Source organism: Sinohyriopsis cumingii, unplaced genomic scaffold, assembly GCF_028554795.1.
Source record: "Sinohyriopsis cumingii isolate HCF-2022 unplaced genomic scaffold, ASM2855479v2 utg001779l, whole genome shotgun sequence".
Taxonomy (NCBI): domain Eukaryota; kingdom Metazoa; phylum Mollusca; class Bivalvia; order Unionida; family Unionidae; genus Sinohyriopsis; species Sinohyriopsis cumingii.
Genome location: NW_028316050.1, coordinates 551,956 through 569,474, shown reverse-complemented (window position 1 = coordinate 569,474; position 17,519 = coordinate 551,956). Strand labels below are relative to the sequence as shown.

The window sequence follows — 17,519 nt, the reverse complement described above, 5'->3', positions numbered from 1 at the left end:
AATATTCTTTGAGCTTGCCCAATGTGCAAGACTGATGTGCTCTAGAAACTTGACACTAAATTACAAATGTTTTCAGAACTATGTAATGGCCCATTTATAATCATTTCAAGTGCAACATGGTAGTACGGCTTTGCAATGACGTTGTTTTTAGTAGACTTATACACGTGTACGAGTAAAAAGAAAAACACTGCAAAAGGCAAAGATCAAAGTATATTTAATTAGAGTTCTTGATTAAAGCAGCAGTACTAAATCTTGAATGATGTATATTCATAAATGCCAATCCCTGAGAGGTACAAGCACAATAATTACTGATGAAAGTGGACCAAAAAAACCCCCTTAATCCAAGCATAAAGTGTTATCTATGTTACATGCCATGTTTACAGGATATGTACATTTATTTTTGCTACTAACCTGAATCTGTCACTTGTTACAAATTCTTGTCACAAATGCAGACCTACTACCTTGAGTGGAACAAAAATCAGGATGCCAAAAGGAAAAATATAAATCAAGATTTAGAGATACCCCATCCTCCCAAAACAGGATTAGTGTTTACAACCATATATTTACAAAAACTTTATAAAGGAACTGAGATCACTGTCTTATGCAATTTACTTTATGTGAGAAACTTGTGCTACAGCCACACTTGTATCCTGATATTAAGTGTTAATTCAATCAACACACTAAATATTGGCATAAAGATGAGAACGGAAAAATGATAGATTTGCATGGTCTGACTAGCGTATCCCTCATGAAATTTCTGCAACACTGTTTAAAACAGCAGGATTTGAGATTTAAGAACAAATCAGAAAATCTGAATTTTCAGTTTTCAAAAATAATTTGGGATGATAAGTAAATCGTGACAAGTCTGCAAATGGGCAAATTCCATTTAGATTAGTACCATAATGCAAACAAAAAACATACTGACAAATGATTTATATACAAAACTCACTTTAACGAGTCTAAATGTCTGTTGCTGAATTATCGTAAGGCCAAGTCAACAACTTCTGTAATGAGCATGACGAGTTGCTCATTCCAAAAAATGTTGTACAACATTCATATTTTTAAAAAAAAATTTCTAAGTGTGACTGATTTATCCTTTTCTGGTCCAACAAGTTTAGAACTGGGAACTTCCATTAATAGATATTGTTCTTTCGAGTTTTAACACCATTTTTCAGCACATGGCAGACCTTCCAACCCTGATGAGTCCATCTCAGTAAGGCAGCCGATTTTTTCCCCTAAGATTAACCAGTTTTCAGTAAGGTGTAACAAAATATCAATAATCTACTATTGAAAAAGCTGGAAAACAATTAAATGTTCGATGTAGCGATGATAAACATTATGTTCCACTGAAAAGTTTGTAAAGTATGCATAGACTTTATTTACCACAAGTACAGTTGCACAAACTTTAGTTCCAAACCCTATGCAACTCAATGGCTTGTTGCCATCACTCAACATTAGGTAATTCTTGGAAATTCTTTTTCCATTTCACATGACGGCGGCAATTATTTCTCCCACTGGAAGGCATACTCAAATTGGCACGTGATGTTCAATAAATGTTGTGTCCTTTCCAGCTTTTCTTCATAAGAATCTGAATACTCCATTTTATTCTTATGTGTTGATTATTAACACTTTTTTAGAAGCTTATTTTCTCTTTTGTCTTGAACATGCATCCCTTTCTGGACACCATTAAAAAAAAAATCTATAATCAACAGTTTGATCATGCATAGAAAATCTAATATTTAAAAAGGACACAGGAAACCTGGCTAAATACCATAGTGTAATCTCCCTTATTCAGGATTTCTGTTTTTTGGAGTGGGTGAGTGGTAGAACTAAGTTTAAATTTTGTAATATTTACCTCTCAACTGCTTTCTCTGACAGAGAGAAAAGATCATATACCCTCTTGGAGACATTTTCCACCCTCTTCCAAATTTCACACTGAAATGAAAAATAACATAAAACAATTATTCTATATAATTTGCTAAAAAGGACAAATAAAATTCTGGAACAATAAACAGGTAACAAACACCTGACCTATCCAATAAGGGAAAATGTACAATATAATTTGAATGCTGTTACATTAACATGGGGCAATAGCAGTCCTCCAGTCTAACTAGGGAGTTCAGAATAACACTCGTATGTGCAAGGACTTAGGGTATTTTCACTTGATCATGATGGAAAACAGATTCAAATACCAAAAGGCATCTTTGAGATACAAAGGGAGGCAAAATTTCCATGTCTTAACATGTACAGCATTCAAGGAAAGGTGGAAAGGTGTCCAGCAATGGCCACTGATGTAGGTCTTGGACCATCATCTTACTTCTTTGCTTCTGATGTTCTGGAACTTTGTTTAAAGAAAGGATGGAACTGGGAGCTACTACAGTGGTACATGTACTATCATCACAATAGAGTTAAGCAAGGCAAGGCAATAGTGACAGGTCTTGCATTGCTATTAAATCTAAATTTATAATGAACAGATAATTAAATTAAAATAATTTAGCATGACAATCAAACTGCAAGGCTGTTTTTGGTCAAAAAAGGAATTGTTACAAATATACAAGGTTACTCAACGGTGCAGGGGATTCAGGTAATGGAAGGACAGACCTCAAATGCAATTAAATGTAGTAATCAACATAACAGCCTCGACATGAATAGGCATGTGACCTGCATTATCCCTTGGTGCGACTTTGACCTCCAGGAGGTGTGCATAGCTTATAACTGAACATGCAAGATATTGTCAAGTTATGGTACACAACACTATCTAGTCCTGATATACAACAGATAAAGGTTTAATGAAAATCTTAAAGGCTACAAAGCAATGAAGCAGACAAGAAAATTTTTAATGGATAGAAGGACATAAAAACATCATTACAATATGTTAAAATTAAGATCAGCATAAAATCTCAAAAGTACGATTACATACCAGAGGGAAGCCATTACAGGCTTATTTAAGTGAAAGGATGTATTTGTGCAAACATGATTCAGCAGTGGAAAACGGCTTATTTATGAGTCCATTCCTGTTGGTAATGTCCTTACACCCCCACCTTTTTTTTAACAGATACATTTATATCACAGGGTGTGCCTTTAAAAATCACTCTCTTAACTTTGCCCTGAAGTATATTTAAGGTCTCAACGTGTCAGGTTCACAATATGCCACACTGAATGCTTGGATGTTATAACTTGTAGGACAATGATAAAACCAAATTTAATTATCAATTTCAAATTAACTCTTATGATCCTAATTTTAACCAACACAAATCTCGTAAATGCCAAACATGTATATGAAAACTAACTGTCTACCATCAGTGAGATAGAGTTTAATCACGAGAAATCAGTTGTCCCTATCTATCTCTTTATCATCATTAGCAGACTTCTAAATTGATATTTTTACTTCTGAGATTTTGCAGGAAATATATTATACTTCTCTCTTTTCATAACAAATCTGTAAAATAAACACCCATAATAATCCCATACACCGACTCGTCTTTTTCTCCAATGGACACAATCTGTTGATATTCCAGCCTAGCTCTTTTTGTGGCTTTGGCAAAGATTTATTTAGCCTTACTTTTTGACAGACTTTTTTTGGCTCAATGTGCAATCATTTCTTTTCCTTCTCAATGAGGAGCCTTTTTTCCTTTCAAGCTGGTGCTTGTATTGGTGACATGAGTGCACATATTCTGACAAGAGAGCTACATCTGTTCTCTCATGCAAGAAATCTTTCTTCTTATAGTAATTAAATGCACTTTTTCCAGATGCCTTTTGAGCTTCAATTTTTCTGTATGCAGCTTCTTTTGTAGGTGCCATTCCAAACTCTTCCAACCGCAATTAACGTAGAGCAGAAATCACAAAATGCCAGTCCGCTAGCATTCAGTTTTCTTATAAATTGACCAACTAAATTTCCGTCGACTTTTCGCTCCAGCCATTCCCATACATTTTTAAACCTTTATCTAAACTTCTGTGTCATGGTCTCTCAACAACTTGGGATGACATTTTTTGCAAGCACGTTTCTTCTTTCCATTGCTATCAGTTTCCATTACACGAATTTAAACTTTTGACCAATCAGGATACTGTTTTTGAGTCATGGGCTAACTTATATATGGAATGAAAACTTTACAAGGGTCGTTGTGGCATGGGACCAAACAGAAAGTGTTTAGAAAACCAGATAAGAGATGGGGGAAAAAAAACCAACAAAAAAACCAAACTATAAACAAAAAAATCGGATTCAAGTCAGGAGAAAAGCGGAATTCTGCTTTAAAATGGAGAAAACTCGTGTCTGTAAATGCAAGTTGTTTACAAACTTATTGGGAAAATTACCTTCATCTTGGCTCTATTATTGGTTTTGATTTTAAAATATATGGTGTTTACTTCAAAATACTCTTACTTTAACATGTGTAATTCGCTATGTCTTTAGATGTGTCCAATTAATCAGAGAGATTTATTTAGAACACTGGAATTACAAAGTGCTCATTAATAATTTTGGAGTAATCACTTTTTGGGGATTATTGTAAATTCATTCAAGGATATTTTGTATAATAATCCCATTCTGATACATGAAGACAGTTGGTACATTAGTGCAGTCAAGACTATTGTCACATTAACACATTCAGTATTAGAATTCATTAGGAATAATCCATTATCATGATAGAACTGTTAGGACTATATGGGATTAATTGCACAATACAAAAGTTTTTTATTTTAATTTTTAAAATTTTCACTTTCTATGTTAAACATATTAAATTTGTTGAATTGTACAAATCTTGTTCATTTTTGGCCGTCTGTTGCCTATTTTAAGACCATAGAGTTGTAACAATACCATTTACAAAACGTGGCCTCAAGACAGGTGACGATGTCAAGAAATCAGATGTAAAAACATCTCACTACCATTAATGAATCTTGCTCATTATCAAATTTGTCCAAGAATTTAATGATACAAGCCCACATTCCAAGTTTAATCTAAATTGGATCAGAAATAATGGACGGGAATGGCAACATGCAACTGTGGACAGACTGACAATATATGAAAGATTCAGTGCCATTTGACCTTGCAGCTTGGTGAGCTCCCCACTAAAAATATCTGGAATAATATCCATCAGTAATGCACATAATAAACACAAATGCCTTCCGACTCCTGTACTGAAACAGCCCTTACAAGAAAACAATGTAGCAAAAGCAAGTACAAGGAATGCCAAACTGAAGGCATGACAATTGTACAATCATCTGCTGTCCTACACCATTATGATGGTACAATTTACATGTGAGCTAATACACATGTAGCAGACAACCCTACTCTCTTATCAGTTGTGCTCTTTAACATATTAACCCACATTTCAACAGACCAGACCAGACCAGAGTTTACAGGCAAAATGGGGTTCATATAAAGGACACACACATGGAGTTCTTACAACATTTTTTTTAATGAAAAAAGTACATAGGAGTGAAATTGATCTTGGAGTAGTAAATTTACTTGAATGTATCCAGTCATATGAACGGACTTGGCAAGCCACCATGATATCTCTGCATCCCACAAATCTCGTGGTTCAGGAAATTTACTGAATACCTTCATGTAGGAAAAATATCCCGGTACATCAAACTCTTTGTTTACCCCATCCTTGATCCTGAAACAAACAAAAATGGGAAAGTTTTTTTACTGCATATGCTTACTAAAAAGTCAAGTTCAAATGCAAACTACAGACTCCTGATCTGCGATTACATTACGTGCTAACAGAACAAGTTCTACCAATTATGCTGAATACCAAGATAAAAGCTCTGATGTATAGCACCGAATGATGAATACCTGCAACAGTCTGAATGCGAAACTTCAACACAACAAACACATGACTGAACATGGCTGCCACTAGAAAAGTGACTAATTTGTTTTTGTTTCCTGGTGTACACCAGACAAATATTTACTGGTGGCTTTTCCCTGTCAACTTAGGAATATGTTCAATCTGCATATCGCATTCACAACCATTAGCCAAGATTATACAGTGTTGACACTATCGAAGAGCAATGACTTTCTCAAGAGATAACATCACCGAGAATACTTTCTGCAGTTTTGTAGAAACAAAGAAAAAAAAAGGAACAAAATAATGATTAAACCAAGTTCCATTTCTCAAAAAAGTGCTACCAGTAATAACAGTTGACAGCCTCATTCTTTGGCCTATGTAGATATGTGAGAAAGCTTGTCCGTAGCTTATCATGGGTCGGTGGTTTTTTCCGGGTTCTTCCTCTACCATTAATACTGGCCGCCACGTACAGCCTATTGTCTGCTGAAAAATGGCATTAAACCCTACAACAGCAACAGCAACAACAATAACAAAACCTCATTCATTCCATTAAAACACGACTATCAGTGAGACAGAGTTTGTTCATGAAAAATCATTTGTACCTATCTATCTCTACATCATCATTGGCAGACATTGAATCTTTCAATATCATTATGAACAAACAGTTTAAATCTGTCTTAAATGGGCATCATATTACCTCTTTACATAACTGAATAGTTAACAATTTCAACAAGAAAGTGATGGTTTGAGAACACCAGTTATAAAAACTATATCCCAAAACTACAATATGTTGATTTTACAACTTTTAATATAAGAGGCCATCCATTTAGTATGTATGCAAAAATTTGGCAATGCTTGACATCTCCCCCCAGTCCACTGATGTTGAATGTCTGGCTGCATAACTTCAATCAGTTTGTCTAGTGTCCACTAAAATTCAAACGCCGACTGAACCAGTCAAACAGGATACATATTAGACAAATTGTTGAGGTTTCACCCACCCCCCCTTGCCTATGCATACGTACATTATCAGTAGATCCTTACCATATGCAAGCGTATGCATCTGGGTTACCCCCCCCCATGCATACGTACTAAATTGATGGCCCCTAACCTGAAAAAATGGTATAATTAGTATGCATAGTTACTGAAGTAATTCAAGATCTTCATGTAAATCCATTTACAAAGTTTTAAAAAATTTGATAAGCAAATAGTCTTTATCTAGAGGAACAAGCTCAGTCAAATATCTGAGTAATACTGTCCTCATATTCCAATAAAAAACAACTGTATCAGCTTATTCATTAATTTGCAGTAAAATCAGATTGGGATATTTTGTCTCCAGAGTGGTAGCAACCTTGGCAAATCAGATGTTCAAACTCTTCCAAGATCTTGAAACATTTGAATTGCAATACTACCCAAACCATAGCCCCCAAGGTGACAACAAGCAAATGTTGATACATGAACACTAAAGCATTCATAAAAAACTTTAATGTGCATTTCAAGGCAACTAATGTTGACCTGGATTATACATATTAAATCCTCCTCAAATTGTTTTTATTTCTTTCTTTGTTTAACGTCTTTTCTCAGCACATGGTTGGCTTATACATGGCAACCAGTATATCCAGTGAAAAAAAGAAACCAGAAAAATCTTGGGATGAACCTCAGACTCCAATGCTCGCCAAGCTGGAGACTCCAACCCATGTAGATAGGCGAGATGTAAGTGTCCCAATTAACTTTGCATATATGCCATCATTCAACTTCACCAATATCCACTTTCAAATCTCAACATTAATTGGTTTGTTCATCAATGTGCATACAATTTGGTGTGTGTGTGTGTGTGTAATCAATTTGCAAATTGCATTTTGTATGCCTGGTTCCCATGCTTTTCTAAAGAAAAATTTCCAGGTCATTTCTAAGGTTTTTCCAGGTTGAAATTACATTTTTCAAGGTTCACATATGACCATTACTGAATGGAACTAAAGAACATTTTAGATTATAAAACATGCATTTTTTAAATCTAAAGATGTTTCTCTTTCAAGACTCTCCCAAAACATCAAAGTCAGAAAAGATGATCATGCACAAAACCACAAAATGTATCACACGAAATAAGTTTGATTATATTCCTATAAATTAGCAAGTAAAGTCATTTCAATGTACAGAAGAATTTTTTTAATTATTTTGCAGCATTATGTTGCTAAGTGAGAAAAACATAATGAACATAAATAATGTTTTGTTTCCTTTCAAACCTTTAATTCTAATGAATTCTATAGCAATATATTTATATACATTTCATAGAAAGTAACATTTCCTATTACAGTATAAAAAAGAAAAAAAACCCCGAAATAATTAGAATTTTGCCTTGTAATGAAAGAATTTAACCCTGAATTAATCTGTGCCAATAAAATCCCAAACAAAATTTTTCAAACAACCTAATCTCTTTAAGATGCTCTGTTTGAAAATCCATCATTTATAAAACATTTTCAAAAGGGTTGATTTAAATTTTGACAAAAGACCTTCAAAATTAAATACTGTTGTGTAAACAAAGACTGAATTTTATGAAGATACAACTTGTAATTCGTTAAACCAGTCCCCAAACATGTATTGATACAGGAGTTTGTATCGTTTTTTAATATATACAATGCTGTAAGGCATTTATGTGCATCTAAGGTTTCCGTCTCCAATACTGAAGTAAAACGCATGCCGAATTCGACCGACCGACGAAAATAAAATACTGTAATGCTTACCATTTGAAAAGAGGCAATTGTCACCACAATATTCTGTTCAAAATAATATTAATTTTGGACCCATGGGATACCACCACCGTGTTTTCATGACTCACGATATGTCGGCCAATTCTGCGCACAGCTTTGAAATGATGTAATGTTTATCCATCGGGCTACAGAAATGAAATGCATTACTATGGACTGTTTCTGTCAGCAATTCAGTAGAGTAATTTGATCAGGTTTATAGCTAGTTTTACAAGATGCAACATAACAATGCCAATAAATGGCAAGCGATATTAAGCTAACTAAACCGATCTTGTAAAAAAATGAGTAAAATTCAATATTTTATTTTTTTTAAAAAATGAGCTATTATGTGGAAGAGAAACAACAATGAACAAGGTGTAATCTGTTTACGTCTTGTTTATGTGGAAAAATACTAAAGAATTTAGAAACAGACTATGCGCCTGGAAATTTAGTGAGAATCCAGTTTTAATGGCAAGCTGACATGTTGGGCAACAGACGATTTTGTATGTGTGGGACAACTTCTTGCAAAATTGGAAACTTTGATTAAGCACAGGAGTCTGACATTTTATCAATCAAGCATGGTGAAATCTCTGACATTAAATCACTCATCCAGTAATATAACAAAGGAGTACAAGCATGACCACAACCCTCCGCTTGCTTCGACTGTTCCCATGCGTCTTTTATCACTTCAGAATCACAAGACGACTGAAAAACTACACATATACATTCAAAAGACAGTGATGTACCAAAGTATAACTCTCCAATCCGGCGAATTGACCTTTATTTTCACCATTATTTTCTCAGAAATGGGGAGTATTATAATCGTTATGTCGTTAATCATCAGTCAGACAAGATGAAACTACGGCATAGATGAAACCTGACCCAGTACTCGCCATTTGCATTACTAGTCACAGGACTTCACAAATCTCAAATGAGGACATCGGATGTCCAAATTTCATGTGATATCAACAACAAACTCATTTATAATGTTGTTGTACAGAAATTCAATTATATTAAATGAAAGTTAGATACCTTTTGTAAAATCCAGCAATCTGGCCAGTCTGATTTATCAAGCAGAGATCACATGTGAACAGGGTGGTCACGTGATACAACAATCCTCCAAATGTTGTTCTTGGAATATACAATTATGGAGAATTTTGTGTTCTTTTGTTTTTTGTGTTTTATTATAACTAGTATACAATTTTCAGTTTAAATTTTTTTTCTCTCTCTACAACATTGGAAAGGTGGGTTGTTAGATATGTGTACAGTACTCATGTGACTAGCAATGCAAATCGCGAGCACCAGGTCACATTTAATCAACGACGTAGTTTTACCTTGTATTTCAGCAGATTAAAAACATAACGATGTTACAACTCAAAATTTCTGAGAAAATGTGTAATTTTCATATCGATTTCATGCACGTATCACTTGATCTAGCAACGTTTAAAGTTTGCTAGGCCATCCGTCTAAGCTTTGCCACCATCTTATTGGCCTCTTGTGATGCTAGATTGGTTTTCATACCTTCCATGTAAGGAAAGATACGGATATCAAGCTGACTTTGAAATTAAAAGTCTACTAGATGAATCTCTAATCCACTGGGCATTTGGATTGACTCGGCATATCTTTTTATTGCAAGCAACCAAATAATCCACAGCGCACCCTCCAAATATTCTGGCTAGAACTCGACAAATTTAACTCACGATCTGTTTAGTTACAACTCAATTACGTGATTGTTTCTGGCGTCAAGTGGTGGCAGAAAATTCCAGGGTTTTCCGCAGACTTTCATCAATATTTGCAAAAAATTTCAGGACTTTTCATGGTTGAAAAAAAAAATAATCATTTTTCCTGACTTCCCGTTAACGTAGGGACCCTGTGTATGGGTTAGATCCAAAGCAAATTTGCTAATGAGGCTTGCGTGACAATTTCTGTATGCATTCAGCTCAAAACCAATTAGATGAAGTGAATTTTGGAATGGAGGTGAAATGCAAAATGTCAAGTAACACCAATAGACCCTACAACTGGTCATTTTATGAAATATGCACATTTTTGCATTTCAGTTGCATGTATCTGCATTTCAGCTATCATCTTGTCATTTTACAGTCTTGGAAATGCATTCACTCAGTTTTGCGAACCTAGGTATAACAGTATATATACAGGGTGCTAATTAGCTAAATGCAAAAGCTTAACTGAAATCCGTAAATTGTGAAATGTTGGCCAAAGTGTCCTTTTGTGGCAAGGGTGTAGTACTAATAGAGGGACATTCAATCATCCAATTTGACGATTTCAGCATAAACAGAGCACGAGATATAAAACAAGATTATGAAAGTCAATAAAGCAAGAAATATAGGTCATTCTGACCTACTTCTGTGACAAGGTTGTAATAAATGTCAATATTCATCTCTCAAACAACCTTTATGACTCTAGCAATAACATTACATGTATGTGGTACCAACAGAGATGCTTGCATGAACAAAGAGCAAGAAATGCTTTTAAAGCATTACATTTAACCAAAGTCAGAAGTATGAAATAAAGGTTGTAAAGGTCAGATCAACAATGCATGCTAAAACCAAAAGTTGACTGCCAAATAGGAGGATTACTACAGCGATGCACTCACCTTTGATTGACCAGGACCTGAAGGATCCCAATCAGCAACATATGTATCTGATGAAGAAAGTTCCCTTAATATTTAAAAATACTATATAGACAAGAATTCTGATCAAATTTTTCTGCATATTAAGGCTTGCTCAGATTTAAAAAGCTCGTTTTTGTTACAACATGGAGATTCAGGTGAAGAAATTCACACATCATAGCAAGCTTGGGTATATAGTACACCTACCTACATCTTTGATGAAACAGTATCCCCACCCCCTTAAAAAATAAAAAATACTTGAGACACCAGACCAACAAGAATGCATGATCTAAAACAGGTGTTGGCAACCTATGGCCAGTGTGCCAATGGTACATGGTAAGAATTGTAACTTTGTAATGTATGGACTAAAAAAAGATAAATAAAAGGGACAAATACAACTTGACATGAAGCACACCGCACAACTGTTCTAAAAGTCTGATGTCTGATGTAGAATCAAATTTCAACATCTTCACAGAATTATCAAAATTGTCATCAATTTGTGATTTTGGAAGATTCAGTTTTGAACTTTTGCAAGTTTAACATTTGGTGGCACAATTTAACTTACTAAATGTTAAAATTTCTCGATTCCAAAGTTGGCTATGAAAATAAAAACAATTTAAAACCATGTGGACATTTGTTCCTTATAGACTCCAGACATTTGTTCCTTATAGACTCCAAGCTTTCTTTGTACACTGAATGTTAGCTGCAACAGGTAGCATCTGCACGAAGGAGCTTAATGTTTTATTGCTACATGGGGAACAAGTTAAATAGCCCCACCCATTTGTTTTTATTTAAAGAAAAGCAAGGTACTTGGAAAGAATAATCTTAAATGGTTCATTATACAGCACAATGGCTATAAATAAATAAAAAATTCAAAGCTTTAGAAATTTAAGGTTCCAATATATTTTCTCCATACAGCTATCATTACATGACCCATAGACAAATATTTAAAAAAATCAATGTAGTTTCATTTTGGAGGGGTGCGGGTGTGTGTGTTTCAATTACTTTTAATTTTGTGATACTGACTGGTCACTGACACGGAGTAAGATCCCACACCATCCTGGGATTGAGGATAACTGGATCCCATACAGTTCTGGAATTGTGGAGACGTAGAGGCAGTAGGATCTTGTTTCCTCCCCTTGCAAGCCTGCAGACTCAGCAAGTCCCAAACCTCAATGGACCCAAGAAGGCTGAATGAACAACTGTTCATGAGTGTGATCTGAGTACATGCCATACAGGTGGGTGAGTGTCCCATTGGAATTTAATACCCCCACATTCACACTGTCATGACACAGGTGGCACATAAGGCTTTGGTATGGCAGCAACAATGTGGATGGTCTACAGCCCTATGTGTGTTAATATACCACAGAATACACTCCCATGTATTAGCCTCTATATTCCTCTGCCACGTCTCTTTGGGCTGATCCCTCTTTCATCTCAATTTGAAGTCCAACAGAAGGCTGATTTTGGCTGTATATACAGTGACATTTGGCATACATGAACCAGCCAGTACCATCTTTTCTTCACAATCTGGTCAAAGAAATGATAAACTTAAAAATATTCCACATAACGATTTGTTAAAAAAACATGAAAAGGAATACAATTGCAAACTAAAAATGGCAGCAAATACTTGCCATATCAACAGAGAAAAAGCTTCATTACGAAAAGAGTTTTTGTTCAGTTCTTTCTAACATGCCAATTTCATCAGAGACTGTGGGACTGAAATTTCTGCTTCTTCAGTTAGAAGCGAAAGACATTTTGGTAGTCCTCACAAAATATCAGCTGAACTATGCAGTCATCATCAGAAGCAGAAAAATGTCAAATACATCTTGGATGGATACTTCACACATGATACACCATCTATAGGACATGCATCTGATTTCTTAGCTCATACAGAAACTTTGTTAACATCTGAACACGTACGCTAGATGAAAATGTCAAGTCGGCAGAATTCTTTTTCTCATTTAAAAGATTTTAGGGAGGAAAAAAGAAACAAATTTTTTTTAGTCACCTTGTAGTCCAATGTCAGACCCCCGATTTCATTTTGACCACCTTGTCAGCACAGGCTCCAGGTTTAAAACCTAACAGCTTATTGCTGGATGTTCCTTGCTAGATATTTCTTGTTGACGAACAACCTGAGCTGAAAAATAAAGGACGTACATTAAAATCGTTATGCTTACACGGACCTTTCACTGACAGTGCAGACCTGCCAAAGTAACAAGACTGCAGTAAGGCAAATTTTTTGGGAAGGGTGAAACAAAACATCATATACAGCTATTGTCAAGTTGGAAAATGTGCATTTGAAAAGTTCAAAAGCTATATTTGAGACTGATGCAGCCATGGTAGATGTTTGTAATTTACACAATGACATTAATTACCTCCAATTGTGAGCAATTACTGCATGTAGGTAATATTTAGAAATTAATAAATATTTTCTTTTATCAGCAGGTGTCCTTTGATATAAGACAGGTTTGAATGTATTTATATGCATAAAAGATGTAGTCATCCCTCCAGTCCTCAGATAAAGTTACGGGCTTGAATGTGATATCATTATGACATCATCTGGCACAAAGCTTATCATCACAGGACTTTGGCCAAGTATCTCTACAGCTGTGCAAGATATGAAAAGTATGATTTGTCCAAATCATCTATCTTTTCATGTTGGACATAAAACCCATGTAAAAATAAAAAAACTGTCAAGACGTTGGTTGATCCCGTTCAACATTGTTTTTTTTGTTGTGCTCAAATGTGAACTCTATAATTCTTAGTTTATTTTTTCCAGGCCTCTACATTTTGCCAGTGTTCTAAAAACTATGTGCATGTAATGTTGGGCAGTGAAAAACAGACAAAAACAAAGTAGAAAGCCACAATTACAGAATTTCACTGTAAACATCTGCATGTTGCAGAATGAATGGTGTTGGCATCTAAATGATTCATCCCAGCATGAAGAAAATCCATCAAGGGGGTTTAGGATATGTAAACAACTTTAATAACTTGAACCAAAACCTATTTTTTCTTTCCTTCTGCAAAGACTAACTTAAGAGTAAATCCCAATGGGGGCTGGATCATCCTAAGTATGAAGAAAATCCATCACGCGGTTAAGGAAATATAAACCTGAGATGTTTATTAGTCTTGAATATAGTCCAACATAAATAGCCATTAGTTATTTTACCAACAGTCATTTCAACTTGAATCTATTTCTCACTCCCTTTTCAAGTGATCTGATATCTGCACCAATATCTAAAACTATTATGGAAATTATTTTCTTAAACATCAGAAAAGCTTTTCTTTACAGCCAATTTCTTTAAGATACAACACATACAAGTGACAAATATGCTTCTCACTAGTTGAAACCAGTAAAAGCCACAATTTCACTGTTTACATGCAACAGTCAAAACATTGGTTCGTCAACACTGCAATCTAGTGTTTATACATCTAATGAAAAACTGAATGCAGATAACAACAGTATTTGTCCAAATGCCGAAAATTCTGGACACCTGCCAAAATATCTCCAGGTCAGAAATCTGAAAACTTGATTGCAAAAATATATACTTGGTTCATGTTTCATTTCAACATCATCACGAATTCAAATGTTACTCCAGCACATGGACTGGAATCTCCAATTTATAAGATACGGTCTCGATGTGATGTACAAATGGGTCACAGGAAACAGGTAACATTTTCTTGTGATGCGACCATCAAAACGGGAACAAGTAGTTGTTATGGTATGCAATGTACACCTCAAACACGATCAAATTTACTTAAAATAATTAGATTACACAAATTATATTTTGGATTAGAATACAAGTCAAAGAATTGCACTTTCCTTTGCCATGACTGTGGCCATGAGGCATGGACAGTGGCTTTGGTATATGATGCCATCTAGCCATGAGATACAATGGACACTTGTTTTATGAAACTCTCACCAAAGGAAAAAAGTTGTGAAAAGGACATGCAGAGACATAATTACAATATGCTCAAATTAGGATCCGCATATAAAAAACAAGTTTGTTAAATTTCAGTCAAATCTAGAGGTAGAACAATTCATGTACACCATACTAATATATATACACACACACACACACTAGTGTATTTGCATTATCTGGATTGCAGATATTTAAACACAAAACTTGATGCTTTGGATTTATTATGATACTGAACACTTGAATTGTGCATGTGAAACCTTTGGCCTAAGAACTGGTTGTATCCAGTTATATTTCGATCACAAGATGTGCCTTAAAAATCACTAACGGAACTGTGCTTTGGAATAAGCTAAGTTCTCCACATTAAGCCACTGAGAATACCTGGCTGTTAAAACTTGCATGACACAGCTAAAACCAAATTTAATTATCAATTTTAAATCAGCTCTAATGATCTTAATTTTAACCCAAATTTATGGATTTAGGCCAAAACAGGTTTAAAGGTGAAATTGGGAGAGGCGACTATTGCCCCCACCTCTTGCCCCAATGTGCAAGTGCCCACAGGACGCACCATTTCTCCCCGTGAGATGCCTCATTTTCCCCCAGGACAATTTCCCATTTTCATATTCTGGTCAGCTGTGGCTAAAGTGCATGCTAGCTAAAGGTTAAACTGAAGTACAGAAGCATAAAGCCAATGTGACTAATTAACAATTAATCTGTATCACAGCATTTATCTTGTGAAAAGGACTGCGTTCAGACATAATTTTAAAGAAACCATGCGCTACAGTGTGTGTATATATGCACTAGCAATTGATTGGCAAATAAATGATGCCAAATTTTTTTGTAACTTGCGACTTAATTTTAACAGTTCAAATCTGCAGTCACAAGTTACCATAAATGTGGCAACTGTTTCCCACATTTTACATCCCACCTTATTTCATTTTGTTTAAATCTAAAGGCATGTAAAACTGTTTAATAAATGAAATATTTACTCTGAATTAGTTCTCTGGGGGCACATATACTGCTTGGTATATTGTATTTCATTCCTTTTAATTTAATCATAGTAATTAAAGTTTATAGTACTGTTGTAGAGCTTTAACAAATCTGAAATTTACGTGAATAATGATGAATCTTCACATTTTATTTACTGAAGAAGAAAAATAACTTTGTAGTGTGATATTAATTATTTGGTCACAGCAGTATTCACAAGTAATAAAATAGAATATAGCATAGGTGGATTGCATACAATAAATCTATTTTTGTATGTTTTTGTTGGTTTTTGTAGAAATGAAAATTGATAATGTAATAATCGGAAGTTCTCTGCGAAATATCAGGAGATACAAGACAGGGAGGCAGGTGTGGAAATACCTCCTAAATCGGTTGGGTTTTTTTTTTCGTCTTGAGAGTTGACATGAACTGTCTGGGTTTGTGGAATTTCAGTCAGGGCTTATGAGTTTGTTTAGGTCAGCAGCTCGGATCCTGTGTCTAAAACTTTTTTCTTTTGAGCTCTGTTGATAGATTTTTTTTACTTGATATTTTAAAAAAAAATCAGATGAAATCAGCAATACCACAAACAACCAAAACAGATTTATTCCTTCACTGGTTCCAAAGTAAATCCACCCCCACCCCAAAAATACACATCCCATCTATACTCACAAGTCCAACTGTAAACTGCGTAGATTTAAATGCACCAGCAGCTCTTGGTCTATACAGTCTGTTAGATGTGATCAGTAAATACACCTTGATCCAACATGTGGCAAAATGTCTAATGTGTGCATGTGTGTGTGACAGTGGGCTCCCACATTTGTCCCCAGATCAATTTCTTAAACTAATCTTGGAATAACTGTGCAAAATGCTAAGATGATATAAATTTCTTTTAAAATATTTTACATCGACTGTATTACTTACGGAAACAATCATTATGAGAAAATCACACAATAAGCCAAGTCTATCATGATTCACTTTCATTTCTGGTGTGCCAATTTTCAAGATATTATGGTTGCTATAACAATCTTCAGGATATTGTAGTTGCTACAAACCATAAATAAAACTATCCTACATGAACTGTCTTGACTATAAAAAGCTACTGGGGTTCAAAGTAGATATATACATTTAAGTATCCAAAATATGCATTTCTTTCAACATGACAAAAAGCAATTGCCAACAAAATGAATAAATTCACAGTATTTGAAAATCCTGTACCAATATCTCTGTTTAGAATCAGAAAACAAAATGACTGGAAGAATCCATTCTTATAATGACACAGTCAGAACTTTACCAAGTAATAAACATGCTGGTGTATTATAAAGAAAATTTCATAATTAAAGGTAGAAAACACGTGATAACCTTAAAGGCAGAGTCAAATAAACTTGACAATATACACTAATTTATTCAAAAGGTTGAGGTATTAGGACTTTATCTGGAAGATTGTGAAAATACTCGACTG

The 17,519-nt window shown here is 34.8% G+C and overlaps 1 long non-coding RNA gene and 2 other non-coding genes across 8 annotated transcripts in view; all 3 read right to left on the bottom strand.

Annotated features, from left to right (window-relative positions):
* LOC149771536 (uncharacterized) overlaps window positions 1-17,519 on the bottom strand; it is a 65,577-nt gene that overhangs the window by 18,969 nt on the left and 29,089 nt on the right. For 2 of the 6 annotated variants that reach the window (XR_016418231.1, XR_016418232.1), the window contains exons 7-9: window positions 13,165-13,293; window positions 12,159-12,683; window positions 5,393-5,612 (exon numbers count right to left, since the gene is read on the bottom strand). This is a non-coding gene — a long non-coding RNA (uncharacterized LOC149771536). Of the gene's footprint in view, window positions 1-5,392; window positions 5,613-12,158; window positions 12,684-13,164; window positions 16,016-17,519 lie in introns of those variants that run through there. The other 4 variants (XR_016418230.1, XR_016418233.1, XR_016418229.1 and 1 more) reach the window with 4 other exon arrangements.
* LOC149771542 (small nucleolar RNA SNORD36) lies at window positions 11,264-11,337 on the bottom strand. Its single transcript, XR_016418238.1, has one exon. It is a non-coding gene; the product is annotated as a small nucleolar RNA SNORD36 (small nucleolar RNA).
* LOC149771541 (small nucleolar RNA snR60/Z15/Z230/Z193/J17) lies at window positions 12,882-12,964 on the bottom strand. Its single transcript, XR_016418253.1, has one exon. It is a non-coding gene; the product is annotated as a small nucleolar RNA snR60/Z15/Z230/Z193/J17 (small nucleolar RNA).